This window comes from Petromyzon marinus, chromosome 8 (genome assembly GCF_048934315.1).
Source record: "Petromyzon marinus isolate PM22_M1 ecotype Great Lakes invasive population chromosome 8, UKy_Petmar_22M1.pri1.0, whole genome shotgun sequence".
In the NCBI taxonomy this organism is placed as follows: domain Eukaryota; kingdom Metazoa; phylum Chordata; class Hyperoartia; order Petromyzontiformes; family Petromyzontidae; genus Petromyzon; species Petromyzon marinus.
In genome coordinates, this window is record NC_133674.1 from 15,279,004 (window position 1) to 15,300,950 (window position 21,947).

Sequence of the window (21,947 nt, forward strand, 5' to 3'; positions counted from 1 at the left end):
CAGCATCTGGACGCCCCAGCATCCTACGCCAGGATCCTGTTTGTGGACTTCAGCTCTGCCTTCAACACCATCATCCCTGCCCTGCTTCAGGACAAGCTCTTCCAGCTGAACGTGCCATACACCACCTGTAAATGGATCACAGACTTCCTGTCTGACAGGAAGCAGTGCGTTAAGCTGGGAACACAAGTCTCTGGCTCCAGGTCCATCAGCACCGGAACTCCTCAGGGCTGCGTCCTTTCCCCTCTGCTCTTCTCCCTGTATACCAACAGCTGCACCTCCAATCATCTGTCCGTCAAACTATTGAAGTTTGCGGATGACACCACCCTCATTGGGCTGATCTCTGGTGGGGATGAGTCTGACTATAGGTGGGAAGCTGACAATCTGGTGACCTGGTGTAGCCAGAACAACTTAGAGCTAAATGCTCTAAAGACAGTTGAGATGGTTGTGGACTTCAGGAAGAATACAGCACCACTCACCCCCATCACCCTGTTAGACTCCCCAGTAAAAATTGTAGAGTCCTTCCGCTTCCTGGGCACTATTCTCTCCCGGGACCTCAAGTGGGAATTGAACATCAGCTCCCTCACCAAGAAAGCTCAACAGAGGATGTACTTTCTACGGCAGCTGAAGAAATTCAACCTGCCAAAGACAATGATGGTGCAATTCTATACAGCGATCATTGAATCCATCCTCACCTCCTCCATAACCGTCTGGTACGCTGCTGCCACTGCCAAGGACAAGAGCAGACTGCAGCGTATCATCCACACTGCTGAGAAGGTAATTGCCTGCAATCTACCGACCCTCGAGGACCTGCACACGACAAGGTCTATGAGGCGAGCGAGGAAGATTATGGCCGATTTCTCCCACCCTGGACACTCTCTGTTTCAGCTACTCCCCTCCGGCAGAAGGCTTCGGTCCATCAGGACCAAAACCTCACGCCATAAAAACAGTTTCTTCCCATCTGCTGCTGGCCTGTTAAACAAGGCCAAGGGCTAACACTGTTTTTAACATTTGATCTACATAACGACACGTTGCTGATATTAACTATGTTTCCCTATTTGTATTTTTAAATTATATCTTAAAGCTATTTTATATTCGATATTTATTTAATTTTATATACTTCAGCCCTTTAGTGTTAGACTTTTAACCCTTATTATAGTAAGACTTGTTTAAAACTTATTTAAGATTTTAGATTCCTATATGTTGAATGTATGCACCATCCTGCCAAAGTAAATTCCGTGTCGGTGTGAACTTACATGGCGAATAAAACCCTTTCTGATTCTCTAAAACCCTTTCTGAGTTGTTCTTCTGGTGGTTTATTGAGACTATTGTTTTGGGAACCTGAATGAAGTAGAGCACAACAACCAGTCTAACACTCGGGGTTTTAGTCACCATTGTTTAAATGTTTGTCTTTCCAGGTTCGAAAAGGGTACTTGGCTTTTCGACCATAACACAAACGGTCGTCATCAGGTGTGTCGGTTTGCATTAATTTATTTATTTGTAAACGGTGTATTTATTTATTTAAAAAAACGTCAGCGCCATGCGCAGCGATTTGGCAGTTTATTTAGAAGGACTAGTCCATCTATGTTCTGAAAAGAGGAGGGGGGAGACGAAAAATTAATGTATGCTGTCTGAAAGCCACTGTAAGCGTGAACAATCAATTAAGACCTGAAATGGTTAATCAAATCTTTCCAATGATTGCTAAGCCAGAATCCATCTTCTCGGTTGAAATTGTCTCTGTGCTTGTATATGTGGATAGCCTCATCAACGAATCTCTCATGGTAGCCAGATGGCTTACAAAGAACCTCTGTCTTGGAAAAGTCAATGTCATGTGAGCCTACTGAATTATAACAATGATCTGCCACGGCCGAGGTGTTGGTCCTACCGTGTTTCAGGTCTGCTTTGTGTTCACGAATGCGGTCCGAGACATGGCGTTTGGTTTCTCCAATGTAACTACTACCACAGAGGCAACTTAGTTTGTAGACACCAGGCTACTGTATGTCCGGAATCACATCTTTTACAGATGGAACCAGATCACGGATTTTATGTAATGTGTTTAAACGGACCTGGATCTTGTGTTTATTCAAGATTTTGGAGATCTTTTTTGTGATCCCCGCAATGTAGGGTAAAGTGATGGTTTTGAAAGGCTCCTCAAGAGGGTCCTTCTTCATGGTTTGAGTGATAGCTTTGTGGATTGTATAGTCGGAGTAACCATTAGCCTTAAGAGCTTGGTGTACGTGCTTGAGTTCACTGCCTATATGTTCCTGGTCGGATATGCATTGGGCTCTATGTTACAGAGTCTTGGTGAGAGAATTCTTCTGTGATGGATGGTGGTGGGAATCCGGTTTCAGATAAGCATCCGTATGGGTAGCTTTCCTGTAGACAGAGTGGCTCATTGAACCATCAGATCTCTTTTTTATTAGGACATCCAAAAAAGGTAGCTTGTCATCTTTTTCGACTTCCATGGTAAATCTGATGGCTGGGTGTATGGAATTGATGTGGTCGAAGAATTGGTCTAGAGCAGACCGGCCATGTGGCCAGATGACAAAAGTGTCATCCACGTACATCTTCCATAAGGTTGGGCGCAGAGTGGCAGTCTGGATGGCGTCAGTCTCAAATTTCTCCATGAAAATGTTAGCTATAACCGGAGATAGGGGGGGAGCCCATTGGGGTGCCCTCAGTTTGTTTGTAGAAAGTTCCATTCCAAGTGAAGTATGTATTGGTTAAACAGTGCCTCACCAGGGGGGGTACCTCAGTGTTTAGTCCTTGATGAACCAAGTCTTCAATGATTGCGATGGTGTCAGGTACAGGAACCTTGGTGAATAAGGAAACTACATCAAAACTGACAAGCAGGTCGTCTGGGGACAGGGAAATACCCTTGATTGTCGATACCAGGTGAGTAGAATTTTGTACCGCAGAGGTGGTTTTTCCAGTGAAAGGACGCAGGATTTCAGACAAAAAACGTGCCAGTTTATAGGTGGGGGAGTTGATAGTAGAGACGATGGGACAAAGGGGTGTATCTACTTTATGTATTTTTGGTAAGCCGTATAATGTTGGTGGCCTGGCAGCAGAAGGTTTCAACGAAAACTGTTTATATTGATCAATTAATGCGGTTGAATCAGAAATTATTTTGTTGGTTTGTGTGACAAGGCTGTTGGTGGGATCTCTTTTTATTTTTGTATAACTACCATCGTCGAGTAATTCTTTAATTTTGTTGTTGTATTCTATTTTATCCATGATGACAGTAGCATTGCCCTTGTCAGCTGAGAGGACTACAATGTCATCCCTCTTTTTTAATTTTATAATTCAAAACGCTCATCTTTGCTGAGGTTGCTAGCGGGTATCTTAGCGTTTTTGAGGGTTGCAGCGATTTCAGATCTTGCTACGTCTGCAGCGATGTGACCCAGACCCCTGAGAGCAACGTCTACTTGGGCAATTATATCTTTAACTGGTATGTGTTTAGGTATGACTGCAAAGTTTAGACCTTTAGCTAAAACGGATTTCAGACCATCGGAAATAGAACTGTTACTGCGATTAATTACGACTTTGTTAACGTCTAACTTTTTGGTGTGTGGGTCCAGTCTTTTGTTGAAGAGGAGGTTAAATTTGGAAATCAGGTTGTCCTTACATTTGGTCGACATAGTAGCAGCTGAAGAGGCAGTCATATTGTCTACACATTCCCAATCCGATGTGGACATTGTTGCCATCAATGATGAAATCTGCACCTATCACTGGAGGAGTGCGATCGCCTTTGGGCACTTTTGAACAAATACGGCGGCGTTTTTAGTTAGGGAAAATTTGATATAGGCCGCACTTCCCTCTTATCTCATCACATCAACACGGGAAATTCGCCCCCCATTCGGTTAAACTCTCACCGGCTAAGTCCTAGAGAGAAAGATCATGTCCGTGTGGCTGTCGATGAGATGTTGGCGCCGGACATCATATCTCCCTCTAATAGCCCGTGGGGGCCCCATTGTTTTGGTTAAAAAGCGGGATCGGGGTCTCCAGTTTTGCGTTGACTTTCGCAAACTTAGTAAAATTTCAGTGGCAGATGCCTACCTGCTTCCCCGCATGGATGACTTTCTGGATGCCCTCTCGGGTGCGCGGTACTTTTCGACCCTGGATTTGTTATCGGGATTTCGGCAGTTACCGTTGGACGATGAATCAAAGCCCAAATTCCTCGTTCCGCACACCCCAGGGTTTGTTCCAATTTAATCAGCTCCTGATGGGCCTCCACTCAGCCGTGGCCACTTTTCAGTGCCTCATGGAGTTAGTCTTAGCGGGCCTACAGTGGCACTCGTGTCTCATATATTTAGATGACATCATCGTTTTCAGCCGCACATTTAGTGAACATTTGCGGCGTCTGGAGTCGGTTTTCATCAAAGTACGTGCTGGCAATGTCAAATTTAAACCTGAAAAGTGCCACTTGCTGCAGTCGTCTGTGAGGTATTTGGGTCATGTGGTGAGCGCATCGGGGGTTGCCACTGACCCTGACAAAACCGCGTGTGTTCGTGCTTGGCCAACCCCCACTTATGTTGCTGAGGTTCGTGGGGTTTGCCTCGTACTACCGCCATTTTGTCTGGGATTTCGCCAAGCCACTCCATGCGCTGTATACTAAGGGCCAGAAATTTCATTGGTGCAAGGCAGAGGAGGCAGCATTTGTCGTGCTTCGAAATTCTCTCGCTGACACGCCTCTCCTGGGTTACCCCGACTTCTCGCTGCCCGTTGTCCTGGATACCGATGCCAGCGACACAGGCATAGGTGCCGTACTTTCCCAGATGGTCGACGGCACTGAACGGGTTGTGGCCTATGACAACTGTGTGTTGTCCTATGCTGAGAAGTGGTATTGTGTAACGCGTAGTGAGCTGCTAGCCACTGTGCACTTCGTACAGTTGTACAGGCCCTACTTGTATGGTCGGCGGCTTATTGTCCGTATGGATAATGCCGCTTAACAATATTCCCTGCGCATAGATCAACCTTCCGGTCAGCTTTCCCGCTGGCTCGAGGTGTTGCAGGAGTATTTCTTTGAGGTCATTCACAGGAAGGGAACCCAGCACGGAAACGGGACGCCTTGTCTCAGTTGGCACCGGACGGGGGTTGTCAATGTACAACGGGCGCCAGTCGCTGTAGGCCTGCAGTGGGGAGCGCGCCGCAGTTGATAGTGACTGCCGGCGTGGCTCCTCCTCAGGAAGTGCCGCAGGTTGTGGACTGGGCCTCACGCACATTGAGTGGTCCTGCCTACAGATGGAGAATACCTCTCTGTTGAAACTAAGACGCCGTATTAAGGTGTTCGACCCTAACGCCTCTCCGGTGGGGTCCTCTGTTGTTGCCCTTCATGACAGCCTCCTCATGCGTTGGGACACTGAGTTTTTGAAGTACTGTGTTGTGGTGCCCACAGTCCTCCGAGGAAAATTGACTCGCGTAATGCACAAGAAATTGATGCACTTGGGTGTTCTGAAAACCCTGTTATCAAGCAGGACTTATTATTAGCCGGGTATGGAAAGCGATGTGGCACTGTTCATTAGGGGCTGTCAGGATTGCACTAGCCGGAAACTTCCAGGGTTGCACGATCAGCCCCCACTCTAATCAATCAAGGTGTCGCACGTTAACGAGCTTGTGGCCCTCGACATTCCAGGCCCATTCCCTACTTCTCAAAGGGGCCACAAATATCTCTTGGTCGGGGTAGAATACCTCACCCGCTGGCCCATGGCATGGCCCTTGACTGATCAGTCGGCTGCGTCCATAGCCGATGCCTTCTTACACGGTAATGTGTTGGACAAGGGGGGCCCTGAGAAAATCCTGATGGATCAGGGTAAAAATTTACCATCTAAATTGTTTAAGGAAGTCTGTGACCTACTGGGCACAAAGAAAGTGAGAACTTCACCCTACCACCCTCAAACCGATGGTATGGTTGAGCGCTTGCATCGCACCCTCATGTTCATGTTGTGCCACCAAGTCAACGCGACCCAGTCGGATTGGGACTCTTATATTCCGGCATCCTTGCCGCATAAAGATTGGCCCCTCACGCTTCAACGGGATTTTCCCCTTTCTATTTAATGTAAGGGGAGGGAGCCCGAACCCCCGATACACATACAATTGGACATGGGCCGATCTAAAAAGGGATACGCTGTGCCCACCTCACAGGTACCCCTAGGGACGTCCCCCAAGTTACACCGCCGTGGCAAGGTTCCGTTGAGGTCATTGAGGTCCGCCACCTACAGTGTGTGCGCATCCGGTTCGGTCGGCGTTGCTGGATTGTTCACCCATCCAGGTTAAAAAGATATGTTTTGCCCTGTTCCAACGAATCATCCCCAGTTCTGGAACGGCCGGTGCATGATGTGTCTGACGAGTCGAGCCACGAAGGCCAGGAAGCGGTGTAGCAAAAGCTTTCTGTCTCCCCGCCCACAGGACCCCTCCGAATAACCCCCGAGGAGTTGCCTGCACTGTCGTCGGGAGAAAAGCTGACATCCGAGGATGCACCGCCCTCGCACAAGCAGGATTCTGCTCATGGGAGCGGTCTGGAATCACGTACATGGCCCAAAGGCGCTCTTTTCCGCTGAGCACCTCCTTCTGGGCCTGTTATCAACAGACATCCGTCATCACCAATGGTGGTCGGCACCACAGACTGAGGGATGGAGGACTCCCTTCACACTTGCCATTCTGCCTTAATACCCTTGTTATTCCTCCTCACTTCCGGCACTGTTGTTATTGTCGTTTCTGTTATCATTGGGTTGTTATTCCTCTGCTGGTTGCCATCACTCCCCCACCGCGATTCTTAACTGATGTTAGCAGCTGGGATGGCTGATTTTTTATGGGGGGGGAGGGGGTGAGGGGGTGATGTAGAGGAGTATTGTGAGTAACCAATGAAAAGGGCAGCAGAGGGAGGTGCGAGCGGGTTGCCAATCGAGAATGATGTAACGTCACGGAACGAGCTTTGGAGAGCACCTTCGTGGACATGGACGGAGCCAAGCTGGGGAGGAGGAGCCGCCCAAAGGATTCTTGAGGGGGGCCCCATGATGGAGGCGAGGTCGTAGGAGGGAGCCAGGGTAAGGATCGGCTGCAGAGGGTCTCTCCCTCCTCATCGCGGAGCGGTGTTGGCTGTACCCCTGCTTCGGCCAGATGAGTGGGAGAGCTGAGGGGATGGCCGAGGGTAGGGTCCTGTAGCATTCAGTAAGGGTCAGCTGGAACAGGGTCTCTTTCCTCATCGCGGAGTGGTGGTGGCTGAACCCCCGCTCTGGGCAGACGAGGGAGAGAGCCCAAATGGTAGCCAAGGGTAGGACCCAAATAGTATTCGGTGTCTGGGGTAAAGGACCAAGATAGAGTGGACCTACACTGGTGTGAACGTAGGATGTTGAGTGTAACAATTTTTTTTTATTAAATGGCAACAGCCCTTATAGAATTCCTCGTCTCCGCGTGGTTTCACTGCACTACACTAGGATGAGGAATTTAAATAGACAGCGGTGATAGACAGGAAGCCAGTGAAGTTGTTGAAGTAGAGGAAAGCAGTGAGATGTGGAGGGAAGGTTGAGTACAGTGTGTGCAGCTGCATTTTGGATGTGTTGGAGAAAGATAAAGGCATAAGCAGGAAGACCAACCAGGAGTGAGTTGCAGTAATCAAGACAATTGAAAAGAAGGGGGTCTACGAGCAGTTTGGCAGCGGTGGTAGTGATGAGGGAGTGGATTTCCCTGATGTTGTACAGATGACAATGGCATGTGCGAGTGGTATTGGCAATATGGGAAGTGAAGGAAAGAGTGGAATCGAAGGTAACACCAAGAGTAAGGGTGGAAGACTTGGGAGGTTTGTAAGGGTTGGGGAAGATGCTGGATAGAGGGAAGAGTTAAAGAGATAAATAGAAAAATAGTGGGGAGAATGGATGGAAGAAAGAAATCAGAAAGGGATCGAGGGAGGAAAAGGTCAGGCGGGTTTTGGAGATTACCGGAGATGATTCCAGAAGGGAAAGCATTTAAGGAAATAGTGGTAGGGTGGAGAGGGGAGGGGTTAGTAGGTGCAGGGATGTCGGGTGGTTGCGCAGTGAGCATGGAGGAGAAGATGTGGTCAATCTTGGTCGTGAAGTCGTTGGAGAGGAACACAGGAGTGGGGGCAGAAGAGGAAGTAACATGTGCAGTAGAAGACAGATGGTGCGGAGAGTTTAAGGTATTGAAGAGTAGAGCAGGGTGTTGAGATAGGGAGGAAATCAGAGAAAGTATGATTGGTGAGCAGCCTCCAGGGCCGAAGTGTAATTTGATAGTAGGAAAGTATATGAGGAACGTGAATCATGAGTTGGTGAGGTCCTCCAGATGCACTCCGCTTTGCGAATGAGCCGGCCCTGTGACTTGAGCGTTGGTGAGGGGATGAGCAGTCCAATGCTGTCACCAGACTTGCTAGAGGGACGTGGTGAATGGAGGAATTGGGTCTGGGGGAGTGGATAATGCGGCGGGGGTAGTGGTGTTCAGTGAGGAGATCCAGGTTTCCCTAAATGCTAGGCTGCGGAGGATTTTTGAAAAGAAAGCATCGAGAGTGGATGGAGGCTTATTGCAAACGGAGCACAAGTTCCATAGGCCAAGGTAGATGGGGGTGATTGGTGAAGGTGGCGGAGGTCTGGAGATGGGGGCGGAGTGCATTTTTTGAGCGTAGGGAGATGGGAAGAATGTGTGAGTGATTTGTGTGATGATTGTGATGACGGCGTGAAGATGGAAAGATACAGCGGGGAAAGACATAGGATGCGGGAAGCTAAGGGGTAAGGAGATTTCGGGAGTGTGGCAATGGGTGAGGGTAGTTTAAGCACAAGGTGGGCCGTTTGGTTCCCAAATTGCGCTTCGTGTGCACGTTAGCGTTGTGCGTGAGCGCGTTTTACACAATGGCATGTGTCCGCACACACGGGCACCACAATCCAGCAATGTGCAAGTAACCCTCCACCATGATGTCATGTTGCAAAATCACAAATATTTTATGACACACTCAGCATGTGTTTTAAAGCCAAATTTGGGGCTGCATATTATTGTTGCGTGTCTGTGTGATACCAGATTTGTAATATATAATTTACACCGGGCACACATTTAGTGTGCGTCTTATATTCGAGAGCGTCGTAATCCTGAGAATACGGTATAGGCTGTGGCACCGCACCTAGTTGTTCTTCCGGTGCTTTATTGAGACTATAGGCTTGTTTTGGGAACCTATATGAATTCGAGCACAACAACCAGTCCGACACGCTGGGTTTAGTCACTATTGTTTAAATCTTCTTTGGTTTTTTCGGTAAAGTCACGTAGAATGAGAATAAAATAATAAATTGATAAAATAAAATAACACAATATTCTCACTGGATATTCTCTCTGGTGAGAATATTATTGTGTTATTTTATTTTATCAATTTATTATTTTATTCTCATTCTACGTGACTTTACCGAAAGAACCAAAGAAGATGAATCATTGCAGTCACGAAAGCTTTAAATCGAAATATTGTTTAAATGTTTGTCGTGCCAGGTTCGAAAAGGTTACTTGGCTTTGTTCTGTTGACTTATCAGCAGACGTGCAGCATAGATCAAAGAGACCATTTATGGAATCTCTCAAGTTGATGGACGTGTCACCTGCACGGTATTCAGGTTTCACAGCCATACACTTGTGTGTAAGTTGCCCGTTAGACTTACTTTTGTATGGTCCGTATCAATCACCGTCTCGTCGTGGACAATGCTACAGAGGCTTGAGAGAGGTGACGTTGAATCTCATCTACAGTGACATTTTGATGAAGGTAACTGCCAAGATGAAGGAAAAGCTGACCGTTTCATAGGTAAATTGCTTTTTATTCATCGTGGAGGTGTAGGGGAGGAGCCATGGGCTGGTTTTAAAAGTACCTGGGTCTTAACAACATTCACATCCAGTCCATACTGGTCATAGGCATTCACAAAGAAATCCAACATTGACATTAGGTCAGGCCTCGCAAGAGCTGGCATAGCAAAATCGTCACCATACTGAGTTTCAGTGATTGGTATTGTTCTGACTATTGATTTGGCCTGTAGATATCAAGGGTTGAAGGGCTTACCATCAGTATGGTACTCTCTATGCACACCATGTGCACATCAGGCCTGGGAATGGAAAGCAGCAAGATGAAGAAACGTGTCAGTGGATGGAATCATTTATCTCACTCTTAGTTCTGACGGCAAAAGATTTAAATTGTTGTCCACATTCACAATCTATCTGCTGAACAGAAAATCACATAGAGGTCTAAGACAAGAACCAGAAAGAAACAACAGCAAGAATATGAGGAGGCCCGGCAAGAGTCATGAGTAGTGAGCGGATCAGGACAGTGTTATGGGAAAAGAACAAAATAAAACGTGGAAAAAAAGAAGAGACTAAATTAAACCATGGGGAGGTTGACAGAGTTAGTGAAAAGTTATATTCGACAGCAGCAACATTAAGCACACAAAAGCCTTCACTAAAGCACTTACACAATTTTGATTTGAAGCTTTCGTGACTCCAGAAATGCATACTCTTTGGTTATTTTGGTAAAGTCACGTAGATAGAAATAAAATAAAATAATTATTTTACTTTACCGAAAGAACCAAAGAGTAAACTTACACAATTGTGAAAGTCCATAATCGTATTGTCACGCAGTTTCATATTTTCAATAATAGAGGTTATTTTGGGTTATTGGTTGCGAAAGCCTACGTGTTAAGTTGCATATTTGGTGAATTTGCAAACTCCAAAGGGTAACCAAAGAATAGATGATCTGATAACATTTGTTTCTGAAATACACAATCATATGGTCAACATGTTTACCATTGTCAGAGGAATGTGCTGTTTGTTACAGGCAAGACCAGTACAAAGTGGAAAAAAGCATACCGAAGTCATTCAAAAAATGAAGGTGCTGTGAATGAGAAGTAACACACGTAGGCTTTCGTGACAAAGCTGGCTGTCTCCTGATGAAGCTAGCTGAAATTACTGGCGAAACGTCGTACTCAGATTGGAAATGTTGTGGCTTGGCTCTCCATCACACCGGCGTGCTGTACTAGTAACGAATTGGCACGTTCTGTTTACGTGACAAAACTTACTAATTTGCTGTGTCGGGTGGTGGCGGGTTTAACGACACAATCATATATTCACACGATCTAACCCAAAAAAACTGTATAATGGAAAGCAACACGTTTATTGTTTGAAATATATAGCGGGTTTTGAGTGTAGAACCCCAATAGGTTGCAAACATTTGCAGATTAAATCGTTGGCCACATTCGTTATTATTAGCCATTGTCTACCAAATGCTGATTGGAGCCCTCCTCACACTGTCACCATTCCACAGTCAAGTGCCACCTTCCATCTCACTCCTGCACATCATGCCGTCTCCACTCTGAATATTCTCTAGAATGTATTCAACAGTCCAATCAGTGAACACTCAATGTTCACATTCACCAGGCATGGACAAAATTCCTGACCCTAAGTGAAAGTCGAAAATCGTGTTGTTACACAGTTGCATATTTGGTGAATTTGCAAACTCCAAAGGGTAACCAGAAAATGGATGATCTAATAACATTTGTTTCTGAAATACACAATCATATGGTGAATATGTTGACCATTTTCATAGGAATGTGCTGGTTGTTACAGACAAGACCAGTAAATAATGGAATAAAGCACACCAAAGTAATTTTTAAAAAGATAATTGCTGTGAATGGAAAGAAACACGTTTATTGTTTGAAATAAAGATGCCTTTTAGTTGTGGGAAAATAACAAAAGAAAACGTGGGAAAAAATAGACTAAATTAAACCATGGGGAGGTGGACAAAAGAGTTAGTGCAAAGTTGTGTTTGACACCACCAACATTCAGCAATCGATGCAGCCACATCGTCAAGTAAATACTATGGAAATTATAAAGCACTTACTTGTAGTTTTCCCCTCTTCCAATATTGTGCGATATGTTCTTCCATAATACGCTTGGTATATGTTTCTCAGAGGTTACAATCCTACCAATACTTGAGTATATAAATGAATAATAACTGAGTACTGTATATCAAATATTTGCGTTGTCATGTTAACTATGGCACATGTTCAAACTACTGACCCATGAAAGATTTACGAATGAAGCTTTTATAAAGAAAGCACCTGAAAAACAGTCATAACATATCATGGTAGAGTCACTCACACGTAAGACTGTAAAAACTCCTCCCACACATTGGGCAAGGCTTGGGGAAATGTCAGTCACTGATAAAAAATGGCTCTGAGCCCGCCCACATGACATGGATGTACCCTTATAACTACGAGTGAATTTGACCGTTTGGATCAGGCACGACAAGACTCCCCTCAAAACATCTACTCGACAGAGCTCCTTCATCTGGTATCAGCAGTGTAACAGATGCCTCGCAACTAAATTGTTCAAATTCTTCTAAATTGTTTAGTCAATTATACCAATAGAGTCTGTAAAAAGCAAAATAGATAATATCCATATGTAGAAGCTGTTTTGAAAAAAACTAGCTAAAGATATTTAGGATTGTGTTTATATGCTACATTTATTAAGAGTCTGCAACATTATTCTTAATTGCCTGCTTTTGAATATTTTATCGCGTGCCACAGTGGTGAGACGTTAACTACCTCGCCTGTTATACATGAGGTCGTGGGCTCGATCCCGACCGTAATGTATGTATATTTGGAGTTTGCATGTTTTCCCCATGGTCGTGTGGAATTTTCTCCAGGTCTTTAAGTTTTTCCCTCCACGTTGAGAAGCACGCGTTTAGAGTATTTGGCTGCTATACCTTTCAACGTCATGATAAGCCACTTTGTTGAGCTATTATTTATGGCAAGGTTGTTTCTGAAAAGAGCTATATAGCTCAGTGGGCTTTACCTGGTTAAAAAGAAAAATAGTTATGTTTAGTTTTAGTTAATATGTGCATCGAGAAGTTTGTACCAGTAACCACGGATGGAAAGATAAGAGTCTTCGGGTTTGCCATTACTTAAGTGTCAAAGTGTAAAACGGCAGTTTTAAAATGTGATAATACACATATTTTTAGCTAAAAAAATCTGATAAAAATACAGATTCTAAATATATTTTAAGGGACATAAAGTAAATTCGAACGTCAATCATTTAAACACAGTAACGACCAATTACATGGAGACCAAAGAAAAAGATTCTGGTATCAAGAGCAGTTTTTATTTAAGTTATGACGTTTGAAAGAAGATGACCAAATCAAGTGGAATGTGCCTGATATCCTCAGATCTGAGAAATAAAGTAGGTTTGAGCCTGGGTATTATTTGGATGGGTGACAACATGCGTACAACAAATATTAGACACTCATGTGGGGCCACATTGTGGCCAAGCAGAGGGCAGTGCAGCAAAATAAATTGTCGTACTTTATTGTGCTCCCACGTCTATGATCCCTGGCTTCACCAACCAACACTGACCAGTGTGGTGAAGGTTGGTCAAGCCACATCCATGGCCTGCACGGCGTGGGGAGGACCTTATCCAGCAGTAGATTAACAAAGGGCTGCATATGTCATTGTACGGTAATTTATTTAGTTTTAAATGCATATTTGTCAAAACAGTGCACATGGTAACTTTTGTAAACTTTAGTGAGAAACTTTAGGTGGGACACAGTATGACAGAATTTGGCTTTATCTACGTGTTGGTTGCATATTTTGATATTTTACAGCCGTGCTAATTTGTCAGCATCACCTGTATCACGGTTAACAGGTGTAGGAGTTCTACCACAGGTGAATGTTGGAATGTTTTAACATTTTTGTGCTTTACTTTTTTTCAGGTAAGATAGCTTCAACAACATCAAGTCATGAATATTGCAATGAGCACGCTGTGCCTGATGCTGTTCATCGTTCACGCACAAGGTGAGTTTCTCAGCTGGACATGAATTCTGACAAAATGGGTTTTGTACTTGTTGCTTATGTATGTTGAACTTGTTTGTTGAACTTCTTCCGCACCATACGTAGCCAACCTTGCTAATTGGAGGTGAGGGGGAAGGAAATATATATACGCTGTAGAATATATATAGCACACTACCAAAATAAATAACTTGGTTATTGCAGGAACATTTCAAGTCGAGCTTCTGAGTCGCAACTGGAAATAGTTGTTTGCCTTTTCATAAATATGTGCGCGTTATAAATAGTTGTATTATTTACATAGTATTGTTTTCATACATTTATTCTTGAGTCACGATTTCAGTTGTAAACGTCACTTTGCGTGATCATTAGCCATAATCTATCCACTGCTGGATGAAAACATATCCAAGCTGTTGCCATCTCTTATGGCCTCATGATGTAACAATCCACGTAGATCCTGTACACGAGTTTATTGTATCCATCTCTGTCTGCATTGGCAAACCCCTTGGATGTTCTCCCTCATTAGGCTGCCATTCCATCTTTAGTCCCATTCCTTAGAGTAATGTCTCCTGTCCTAGCCCATTTACTTCCTAAAAAGTTAATGTTCTCTTATCTATGTGTTGTTGTTCCTTTTGCTTTCTCTAAGTGTAAAACTGCAAGCATGCGTCTCCCCATGCTTCTTTGTACTTTTCAGCACTTGTTCCATTTTGTTTGTCAATGTCCATGTGACACAATCATTTGTCATAGCAGATAATGTACACTGATTAAAAACTTGCTTCTTTAGCACAATGATTTGGTTTCCAAAAGCACTTCAACCTGTTTTCGTCCATTATAGATGAGGCTGCTTACAAAAAATTCACCGATTATTAATTCACTGTTCAAAGAAGGCTTCTCCCAATCAATATTAGTCAGAGGGGTTGTTTGACCATAATTCACCATGCTGATCAGCACAGGGGTTGGGGGTGTAGAACTGGTTTATCTCTAGCTCCACCCTGCGTGTAATAATACATCAGTAAAATGTGTGTCTGTGTTTTTATATTTTACAGCACAGGATTCAGACAAGCCTCCGCAAAAAGAAAGAATTGAACCGAGTAATACTCACACAGCTTGTGTTTTGCTTAGATTTGAAGTTTTCGTGACTGCAGGGATCCATACCTACGTGACTTTACCGAAATAACCAAAGAGTATAGTTTGTGTTTGGTTATTCTTGCCACATTGTAAAGGCAGTAGGAGTAGTTTAACTCAACGTAAAGCGTAGGGTTGCCGTGATACGACTATAACGATATACGATCCACAATAATTGCACTTTCTATTTTGTAAAGTACAGCAATGACCATAAACATTTGTTAAAACGTTTGCGATGCACACACTTTCAAAAGTAGAAAATTGCTTCTTTTGACCCCAGAATTAATCATTTGATGTGCTGAATGAAAGTTGGTGGTTTCCTTTCGATGTCTTTTATTTGCTTTATGCAAGCCACCCACTTTTATTCAGCATATCAAATTGTATTAATTCTGTGGTCCAAAAAAAATTCTACTTTTGAGTGCAAATAAAAGTGTATGCATTGAAAAACGTGTTTTTCACCATTTTGTTTTATTTTAGTCCCATTGTCATTAACTTAATTCAGACTTGAACGTAATTCCTGGTCATTTGCATACAGTAAGCTTATGTAATGTTAAAGTCAAACCAAGAAATGGAAGTAGCATGTGTCTCTCTGTGTATGCATTACCAAATATTATATCAGATTTACAGGGGGAGAACATGCAAACGCCAAATATGCAGGCGTCAGGGTTAGGACCTCCTGTATACCAGGCAAGGTAGTTGACATCTCGCCACTGCGAGGTGTCATCTATTAAGAACAGCAGGACGATAACCCTCAATGCCTATGAACAAATCACCCGGACTTGGAATGTGGCTGATCTGTTTGGACCTCGAAATCCAAGCAGATCTGAGCATAGACAGTGGCTGGAGGGGTGCTCACCATGCACAAACAGGTTGTTATAGGGCTGCGGGGCCAGGTTGTGTTTATATGCAGTTGTACTCTATACGTCTATGCTGCCCGCACTGACCAGCCGGGGGTGCAGTATGATCAAACGGCCTCCACAACAAGCTGGCCAGACATCTTGGAAGAGGTGTAATTACCCACACTTCACTCCACCACTTTGTGACCTGGATATTGAATAACTGTGGCGTACCCATTTATACTGCTGGGTAGACAGAGGCAGTCGAAGGTTTTCCTTAGTTTTATTTATTTAGCTAATGCTGTTTCACGCGACTTCCCACAGTCAAAACACCGGATACATTTACACAATATATAGGTAAATAAATGTTCATTGAGTGGACGTCAGCCCAGAGAGCCACTTTGCAGCCTCTTCCTCCAGCACGTGCAGGGCAACCAATCCGCCCGGGACTCCCTGACGACGCCATGGACGTCTGGCTCCCCGCATTCACACAGTGGGCTGTCACGTAGGCCCCATCGATGTTCGGAAGCAGCACACGCTCCATTATTACACCAGCAGCGGTTTAACTGTAACATACATAGAAAGCTATACCTTGCTTGTTACCGTTCGTAAAGTGATCTACATTTTGTTTTTCAGCTACTTTTATATCAATCATCAATGCATGTGTGGGAGTTATTCCGATTATAAAGGGTAAGTGAAATCTTAATTTTATCAATCGTATTCCTAATTTAAGGTGCACACAAATATGTTGGCGTATATATAAAATTAATATAAATCCTACATCGCTGCTTGAATGTAATGACACACTGTTAGTGACAAATGTGTTTTTGTGAGTTAATTATTTGACCTGACTTTTAGGAAATAAGTATTAACACGAGAAAATAAATTACTTTTTACTAGAAAATCATTACAATATGCAATATCATAATAAAGTTGTTGTAATTTAGGAATGTGTTTTAAAAGCAAAATACAGTTCAGTATTGCGATCTGTTATATTAACATCATGACAAATAAATATTGAGCATTCTACATAAATTACTAATCATGCAGTAACAGATATATCTAATACTTTGTTTTTTTCCCTCGCAGGCTTCACGAAAAGTAAGTACTTTGTTTGCACCTCACCTAGCTTACTATGCAGTGGCCATGTACCTTCCCTGAGTCAGTTTTTCCCACACCTCTGATTAGCACGGTTGGCTATGTACAGTGCGAAAGAAGTTCAACATATATACATACTGTATAGTAAAAAGACCACAGCAAGTAGGGAAAGATAGTGATAGGGCTGCCACCAGTTCTAGAGTATGTGACTGATGTAACTATCCACGTGACACGCCACTTTGTTGAGCTATTATTTGTGGCAAGGTCGCTTTTGAGAAAGAGCTATATAGCTCAGTGGGTCTTACCTGTTTAAGTAAACAATTATTTAGGTTTTTGTTTTAGTTTTCCAAGGATTGTCCTCTTTTTGAGGTAACTGTCCTGGGAAATCTGTAATGATTTGCCAGTCATCGTTGAGATTCAGTAAACACAAAAACAAAGTGAAATAAAGCAAGAGACACAAACTGAGTAAGGAAGACCCCCCAAGAAGGGAATACAAGAAAACAAGAAACACGGAAATTAAGTAAACCGTTCCGGGTAGGAGAAGGCGTTAAAATTCCAGATTATGATAAAACTGACAAAGCAAGATAAACTTGGTGAGAAATGGGATTTGAACAACTAGAAGAATGAAACAGACAGTGAAGGTCAGAATCACTGTAGAAAGATGTGAACCAAATCACAAACGAGTGATGAACCACGTCAGTGGTAGAATACAGAGAAAACAGGAAAATCGCAGAAGTGTAAAGTGTACTTTGAGGCTCTATATTGTCAAGAGGGAAGCCAGTCAGACTTGACATAGAAGAAGAGGAAAAGGTGGGACTCAGAAGCTAAGGTTCCTATTAGTCCCAAAAGTTAAAGTCGTCACAGTAATTAAAGGCACGAAGCCAGCGACGGCAGCAGGGTTTGACGGAATGCATTCAGAAATTGAAAAACATTTAGGTGCGGAAACAATGTGTGATTTTACTAGATTTTGTAAACTATCCGTATGAGAGAAGAAAATTACCAACATATTTTAATGAATTGAATTCATACCAATTCCAAAGAAACCAAATGCAACTAACGTCTCAAAGTTCAAAGCAATTAGTGTGATACCAGACGTCAATGGCTATGCTAAACATTTATTTAATAAAGGATCAAAATCAAGGCAGAGACATACATTGCAAAGGGCCAATTTGTATAGGGAACAATAGAAGCAATTGGAGTGATGAGAATGATCTATATAAGGTGCTTGGAGTTTATCCAAGAAGTTTATGTTTGTTTACTTCAAGCAGAATATATTTTTCAATGTAATCAGTAAAATCAGAGTAGACTGGAAAAATAGACTGCTAATTGTGGGCTTGTACATGGGTCAAACAGCAACAGTGCAAGTAGTAGTACGGTACGATGCGTTTTAAATATATGAAGTCGAATTGTGCACGTTTGAAATATTGTTTCGGTATTTATTAGGATTTGCATATATTTTTTAATTGGCAATTAGTTATTTTACTTTTTAAATTGATGAAAATTGATGCGATGCACCTTGTGGTATGGAGGTCACTTAATGTCTCTTTTAAAAATATCTTTCAGCAAAAGAGTTTACCTGCCAAGCGGGAATGAATGATACGTTGAGTACAGTACGTTGTCTCCCTGAACAAAAATTCTGTGTCACTGCAAACGTAACTGTTGGTAAGGTGAACCTCACTATTGTGCTGCCTTCATACAAAGCAATTATTTTTGTCTTCTCTGTATATTGAAAGGTATATCACTTGTTCTGATTTCCTTAATATATTGTATTCTTTCACGTGTCTGTGATTTTAAACAGGGAATTACACATTCACTTACAAGAGCTGTGCTTCGGACCTGGATTGTGTCTTTAAAGAACGCATTCGAAAAATGGTACTCAACGATGTAGTAGATGCGTATGAAGATTCTCGTGGGTGCATCCTAAATAGCTATGACTGCAACAGCGGCCCACATGGTGGTCCACCTCGTTCCCTGGCTCTGCTTATCCCCCCCATTCTATCCCTCCTTGTATTTTCCAGCTAACTTTCTCGCAGGGCTAGGTACGCACAATAACCCTACCGTTGCTGTTAAGTGTGGGACTAATCTATTCAGACAGTTGCTCTTAACTTTTTCACAAGGGGTACTCATTTTATGTTTGTAATTAACAACCATGAATGAATGTGTACGTTAATGTTACGTTATTGCAATCACAACGAGTACTTTACTCGGTGTTTATAATAATCAAATTTGCTTTTAATTGTAACCCCCCCCTCATAAACTTATGACCATGATAAGCACTGAACACTAGTGTCACACGTTCCTTTCTACCTCTACCAAAGCGTCTCTCTACTGAGGAATGCTTTTGTTTTTACTTAACAGGAAGCTAATAAGAATGGATTGGTGTAGAATGGTGATGCAAAAGTTGGTACACTCCATGATGAATCCAGAGACCTGGGTCTGATTCCCGGCCATGGCTAACACCAGTGGTCAAGTGAACCGGTTCTGGGCCCGCCTTCACCATTCCACACTGCCCACTCGTGGTGAAGCGTGAAACCGTTCATGACTGCAAGGCATGGGGAGGTCTTTAGTGAGCAGTGGCGTTTATAAAGGAACGTTCAACAATTGAATCATGAAAAAACATGTAAACGATATATACTTTCATCAATTTGTAATGCGCTTGAACAAATGTAGTTTATTCTGGAGTATGTTAAAACTAAATTAGCTTCCACTTCCCGAGTGGAAGGATAAAAAAGCCCTCTCCAGTTCGCCCGCTCTGCTCTGCCACGCTCGTGGTTGTTGCCACTCCCATTGTGCAGCTTCCTTGAACCAGCGATAAGCCCATTCATGAACTATGAGACAGCGTTATGTGTTTTTTATATATTAAAGTGTGTAACAAGGTGTGTTTTTTCTTATATTATCGCAGATTGGGAAAACTACATTATAAAAAAATTACGCAATTTAATCGTTCGAGAAAATAATGGTGATTATGGACGCCTTTTCTTTAATGACATGTGATATTGCTGGAAAATATATAATAAATGTTGCCTATCAATATTGTGCGTAAACAGTGTTCATGTAGCTTGTAGGAAGCCTTCAACCTTTTTTTCAAAGCACCAACATTCTCTCCCGCAAATATCAAAACACGAAATATTGGAACCAGGCGGGGTTCGTTCACTAGAGGTGTTGGGGCGCCGCCCCACCAAGGAGCTGGAGATGAGAAATTATATTTCTAATTTTAAAAAAAGTTTCAATAAATAGTTTTATTGTGTTAAAAAAATGATTATTTCAATGTGAATTGCCGAATGAAGAGCAAATGTTAAGTTCACATGAGAAACCGCTGGAACACCACAGTCTGATTTGTGCCCTCGGGGAGGTCTCGGGTCGGCTGTGAAGGCGTCCGAGTGAGAGATTTCCCTTTGTTCGTTGCGACGAGCTTCGCATTTTAGCTACGACGTTTGAGACCAATTCAGAGTGGTGAAAAAGGGTGCCCGTGGCTGCACTGAGACGATGTCACGACGCGAGGTTGCACCGTGCAAATGTAGCAGCTCACACGGCCTGCGCACTCAAGGGGGAAACAGCAGCCATGGGGATGGCTGCAGGCGCAGCAAACGAAGAATTAGCAACGGACATTGGAGTCACTCCTAAATATTCCATTTGGTCATGGGAACAGCATTCGAGTGCTTTGCTGTTCTTTTTCCTATCGTTTATGAATGCCTACCTTTGGTAAATAAGACAGTTATATCACTTTCACGGGAAGGCCAATAAAATGACGATGTCTTGGCCTCCTGTGCGCTGCGTTGCATCACTATCCGTGTAGTTAACCTCGCATTCAATAAACTTTCAGAGTCAGGGTGAACATCTGACTCCAACGGATTTAATGAATAGTACGAGGTAAAACTGATGGAAAAACAGCACAAAATACAGCATCTGTTAATACTTGCAATATCAATACAATGAATGAACACTGTAGCATCATAACATTGTCTTAGATAACATTAATCTGAATAGGTCCTGGATGGACCAGGCACCTACATTAGTACGGAATAGCTATACAAGAGAATAAGCTACTGTGTTAAATAAGGTCACTTTGTGTAATCACCATACTGCAGCACAAATGTACAGCGCTGCACATAACACTGAACAGTGGATGAGATACTTCATCCTTGCTCTCAAGAATGCATTAAAGTTACATGGGCACAAGTCTGGCTTGACTTATCCAACTACAAATAACATTCATAATAATACAAGTGGCAGGCTTCGTTGTTAACTAGGCCTCATATTTATCATAACAATTTTACAGCATTTGAAAGGCATTTACAGCATTATAACGGCAATCCTAACATAACAGCATTCCCAGTATTATAAGAACATAAACGAACTTACAGACAATGCTTCTTAAAGTCCCACAATGAACAGATACATCCGCCTTCACTGAGACACTAATTGTGCCTCTATTTTGTACTCTTTGTAATGGCTGACACCCCTGTCTTGCCTCGTGACTTAGAGATCCTTAACTCATAACTTTCTGGTCACGTGACCAAACTCAACACCATAATATCTGGAAGTTATTGTGTAAGCACACCCCAATATCTGCCGTGGGGCAGAACAGACGATGTTTTGTTGGTTTAGAACACCATATTTTCAGAGGTCACTTACAACAGCCCCACCTAGTTGAAATGTCACGAGCCACCACTGATTGGCGTAAGGCAGATTTCTTTATTGCAAGGCCCCGCGGGGCCCCTGGTGGCCTTTAGTTGCGGGCCTTTGCGTGCGGCCTCCGACAACACACAACACGTGGGAACACTCCCTTTGCAGGCGGTGTGGTGGCCCTCAACATTGATGATGTCTCACCGGCGAAAGTGGGCCACTCTCTGAAAATTAGTGAAGAACACTGGTATAGAGAGAGAGAGCCATCGCTTTCACAATAATGCACTATTCTGTCAGTGCCGGATTAAGCTAGTGCGGGCCTGTAGCATATGTTAAAAGGGGCCCTAAATTTAAAAAATACACAAATAGGAACAACACATTTTACTTGAATAGTAGAGTAGTTGTATTTTTTTCATTTGCTATACAGCCAGATAATACGACAAATCGCTAACCTTAA

The 21,947-nt window shown here is 43.1% G+C and overlaps 1 long non-coding RNA gene across 1 annotated transcript; it reads left to right on the forward strand.

Moving 5' to 3' along the window:
• The first annotated feature begins 12,262 nt into the window (after nucleotides 1–12,262).
• Nucleotides 12,263–16,457, forward strand: LOC116940272 (uncharacterized). The gene is made up of 4 exons (XR_012941276.1): nucleotides 12,263–12,315; nucleotides 13,733–13,814; nucleotides 14,852–14,896; nucleotides 16,403–16,457. It is a non-coding gene; the product is annotated as an uncharacterized LOC116940272 (long non-coding RNA).
• The last annotated feature ends 5,490 nt before the right edge of the window (nucleotides 16,458–21,947 follow it).